Source organism: Aulonocara stuartgranti (genome assembly GCF_965226115.1).
Source record: "Aulonocara stuartgranti genome assembly, chromosome: 23".
In the NCBI taxonomy this organism is placed as follows: domain Eukaryota; kingdom Metazoa; phylum Chordata; class Actinopteri; order Cichliformes; family Cichlidae; genus Aulonocara; species Aulonocara stuartgranti.
In genome coordinates this window covers 20,381,680-20,386,901 of record NC_138958.1, presented here as the reverse complement: position 1 = coordinate 20,386,901, position 5,222 = coordinate 20,381,680, and positions in this window count along the sequence as shown.

Sequence of the window (5,222 nt, the reverse complement as noted above, 5' to 3'; positions counted from 1 at the left end):
TAGCTCGACCGGGCGGCTTTTCCCCTGATTTCAGACTCTCAGGTGCGCGGTTAATGTGGAGGCTTTTAATTTGGTACTCAGATGTTTTTTGTTTCTCAGGTATATTGATATCTGACAGTAAAAATACTGCATCCAGATAATGAGTTTTACCTCTGGTAGTTGCACATTGAATTGATTGATTGTATATATTATTACAATATCTAAAAAAAGTCTATATATATAAATATACTGAAGATATTAAAAAATATGTTATTTTTATCAATAATAAACAATAAAAATGTAATAAAAGTGTCCATTGATATATAAAGCATCCATCCATCCATTCGCTTCCGCTTATCCTCTGGAGCCTATCCCAGCTGTCATAGGGCGAGAGGCAGGGTACGCCCTGGGCAGGTCGCCAGTCTGTCGCAGGGCTAACACACAGGGACAGACAACCATTCACACTCACATTCACTCCCGCATTCACACCTATGGACAATTTAGATTTTAAAACTTTTTTTAAAAGTATTTAAATAAAAAAAAGTATTTACTATTTAGTAAGTAAACTATCTCGACAACAATAACAGAGCTACTATTAGACCAATATAAAACAGAAAAATTATAAATAGAATTATTAAAATATCAGATATTCATATATACTGAATGAAGAATTTTTTGTATTTTGTTAGCAAAATGGAAAATAGGTGCAGGGTTTTATTGAGACATGTGCAGGAAAAAAATAATGCCATTTTTAGCCACTCTATTAATCATATTCACAAGAGCTCACAGCAGATAGCTCCACATGCTTTTTTGTGGAATGTTTACAGGAAATGCTCTACCTCACACAACCCCAAAGGAATTTGTGTATTTTTTTGCTTGTTAGGCAAATGTGTAAACCACTACACTATGGAGCGGCTACTTAAACGTGTTCAAACATACATGGAAGTAGTCATGCATGCCTCTCCTCTTTGCCTTTTCTTTCTGTAGTTTCTCTCTTTCTTTCTCTCTCACTCTCACGTGGAATTGTGGCCGGTGTTTCCTTGCTGATGGGTGGATGATATGGCATGTTTCTGGCTAAGAGTTTTTTGTGGAAAAACACAAAATTATGTCTGTTAAGCTGTGTTATCATTGCTGTTTTTTTTAATTGAAGAAATTATGTGCGTTTGTGGTAATCTGCAGTAACAAAGTGCCTAAAGATATATTTAAAATTGTAGGCGTCTTTAGGCATCTGTAAATCAACACTGGTTGATATCTTTAGTTGTGCCTGTTTTGCCTGAATGTCTTGTTGGTCACTGTTAACTGGTTCAACAAACAAACAAACAAACAAACAAACAAACAAACAAACAAACAAACAAACAAACAAACAAACAAACAAACACACAAACAAACACACAGAAACAAATATTCCTCTGAAAGTGGTCAGGTACAAGGACTGGACTGAAAACAAGTGGAAAATCTGCCAATGTCCAAAGAAATATTTTAAAAGACCTTCAGAAAGTGTGGAGAACGACTGCTGAAGATCACTTTGAAAAACTATAAGAGTGCCTGGTTCATTGGAAGCAAAAGATAAAGAAAGAAGCAGTGGCTCAAGACTTTTGCCAAGTAGTCGCCTTGAGGTGACTGCTGTTGTGATTTGGCACTATATAAATAAAACTGAATTGAACTGAATTGAATAATATCCACCACTGATACTACTTGTAGTCTCGAACTGATTATAGTGGATGATTTGCTTCTGACTCTTAAGGCATTTTTACACTTAGCTGAATTTTTAAATTATATTATTATGTTTTTTAAATTTTTAAATAATGACATTTGAATGGGAAAAGTTTAAATTCTACAAATGTAGAAAACAAGATAAAGGTTTCCAGAGGCAGTGACTTCCTGACTGGAGATAAATATGCTTTTCTGGCATCTTTAGCTGGACTTAATGTTAGCTGCCAGCATCGCTGTGGCTGATATAACAAATCACACAGTTATATCACTCAGTAGTAGTAATGTTGTGTAACCTGTAAGTTCACGACTCCATCTACTGCTGAGAAAATGCAGCGCGTAAATATTTAGAGAAGGGAGCTTATTGAATTTAGACATAGCTGATCTTGAACCACCCAGTTTACCAAAAACTTGTTTTTGGACAGTTTCATACCTTATTTACCTGTATTTACCTGTATACCTTACCATACCTGTATTTTCATACATTTTAATGCATATTTTGTAGGAATCATTTAGACTTTTTAAACTATTTTATTGTAATATTTGCATTTTGTTTTTTTAGTATTTCCTAATACTTTATTCTGACATTTGATATGTTGCAATGATTCCATTAATATATTTCTTCTTCTTCTTTTTATTTTTTTATATTTATTTTTATTTTACATTTGCTGATGTTTAATTCTGACATTTTAGTTTAAAAAAATGTAATATCAGTTTTGGACACTAATATTTTGCTAATATTTTCTGGTATTTGTGAACAAACTCAAAACAGGTTTTGATAAAGTATTAATGAGGGTTTTTTTTTCATTTGTGCATAATTTTATGATGGTTTAAGATGCTTGATGATTGAAAATGTTACCAATAATTCACTAAATTAAATATTCATTAACTTTTATCAATAATTTCCAATCAGGCTGACCTGTAAAACTGGCATGTTTACATTAATTAATGAACATTGTCCCTTTCAAATAAATGTAAACATGAACAAAATCATATATTCTAAAGTTTGCTTTAATCTAGCATTTTACTTAAAAAAATGTAAATTAAACATTCATCAATCTTCCTCTCTTTATCCAATTAAGTGTTGCAAAGAGACTGGATCCTATCCCAGCTACCACAGGCAGGAGACAGAGTATACCCTGGACAGGATGCCAGTCTGTGAGTGTGAATGGAAAGACAACCATTCACACCTATGGGCCACGACCAAATTAACCTAACCCACTAACTACACTTGGACTGTGGACAGAAGCCGGAGTACCTGGACATTAGATTTGGATGGAGGACGTTCTTGATGTGAAACAACAGTGACAAGCACTGGGCCACTGTACTGCCCCATAAAATTAAACAGAATGATCAATGAAATGCATAAAAAGATTTAAATAGCGAAACAAATCATTAATGCCCTTCCTTATCCATGTTTTCCTTTTTCTCAGCCTTGATCTCTCATTTCCTCTCATCCCACCATCTTTATCTTTTTCCACAATCGCTTCTCTTTAAATAGCCTGCTGGATAAACATCTGTCTGACTGCAGCCATTTGTCTTCCTAATGTGTTTCCACTCAGTGTGTATGCGTGAGGCCACCCAGTCTCTACAAGACAATTCAGGGCTCCCACTCCTCCAATCCTCTACAGGCCTCCTCAAAATCCTCAAAAATCATTTTTCAAGTCCTGCAGTCATGATCTGTCTTCTTTAAGACTTTCAGTTACTCTTCACGTCCACATAATTCAGTCTTTAAGTTCTCTTAGACATCTGCAGATCACCCTCACCCCCAACCTCCAGGTTCAGATCTCTTTCCAAATCATCCACAAATCATTCTCCCAGGCCTTCAATTCAAGGAATCCAAAATCCTTGTAAGTTCTTGAATCTATCTGATGTTATCCTATGGTAAAATGAGTCTTTAATCCTTAGTGGTCTTAAAAGTCAATAAAGCCTTCTCCAAGTTTCCCAGTTCTCAGTGATTGCTAGTTCTGGACTATTTTCCCACTCTTTCAGTTGTTTGTTCTCTATTCAGCCTCTTTTCTATTAGTCCCCCCAAAAGTCTCTTTCAAAGTTGTCTTTTACCCTTTGTGTCATTTCCAGTTTCCAAGCACTCCAATACCCAAGTAACGTAATGCCTTTTTTATATCTCCATTCCAGTCATCTTAATCTTGTTAATTTACTATGAGTACACCTCTAAAGTCACAGATGAATTTTTGAGTTCTTCCCTGGGTCTTTTAGCCTTTTCAAGTCATCTTCTAGTCTTTGAGTTCTTCAGATGTTCCTTTCAGGCCTCTTCTCCCCATAAAAGGTTGAATTTACTTTAAAGTTGTTTTTCTCTAGTCCAACGTAATGCATAAACTTCAGAGTCCTCAGTTTCCACAGATATCCTCTAAGTTGCCAAATCCTCTAGTCTTCTAGTCCCTTCTAAGTCCTATTGTCCATTAATGGTCATCCTCCCAGTTCTGCACTCCCCTAATAGGAATCTTGTATTAAGCCTTGACATTTGTCTTGTCCTTACCAAGTCCTCTCACAAGTACTACAGTTTCATACCATCTCTTCTAGATTTAACATAGTCTATGCGGAAGTCGATTCAATTTTCTAAGCTTCTAAAATCCATCTTAAGTTCTAGAAATAGACAGAAATGTGTTGAACATTTCACCCAAAAACACCCTCAGTGGGCAAATCAGGACACAACTGCTTTTACATCTGTGACAATTAGTGACAGACTGTTAACGAACCTTCCTCACACGCACAGAAACCACAATGTTACCTAGTCATGCTGACCACGCCCCCGGGCTGTCAGTCAAACATCCCCTCCCAGGAATGTAAGATGCACAGTGTGTGTGTGTGTGCGCACACTCAAGTCTACAAACGCAACAACTACAAGAATGTGTTTATTTAAAGTATGTGAGTGTGTGTGTGCGTGTTTGTGTGTTGGGATGCAGACAGTAGCAGTGCAGTTCTGGCAGACGTTAAGGAGTAATCCATCACAGATTAGTCATTACCTGCTTCAGTTGTTAGTCACCTCATTTCACCGCTCCTGCTGTATAGCCTCTGTTGTTTTTACAACTATTTCAAATAACTACCCCAAAACAGCAACCATTTTATGTTTAACTGTTTATTCTAATACGTTTTTAAAGTGCTGTTTAGATTTTCACCACATACAATGGAGTTTTTTCAGTTTTTTACAGGTTAGATTAATCTTTAAAAGTTAAATTATACAATTTCTTCACTGATCCACACACATTGTAAAAATAGAAACAGGCTTTGGTACGTTCTGTGCATGTAATAACAGTAAAATACTGAAATTTAAATGAAACATAAACTTCTCAATTAAAACTTTAGAAATCTTTTTTTTTTTGACAGGAACTGCCTCAGGTATTCTTGAGACTGATCCTTCAAGATTCCCCATCTTCTCGGAACTTGATTGTTGTTTAAATCTCACCAGTGTTGCTGTGTTCAGTTCAGGCCTGGGCTTTACGAGTTTTCTATTAGAGAGTTAAATTTCTTTGCTGCATGGATGATTTGGATCATTGTGTTGGTTAAATATAAAC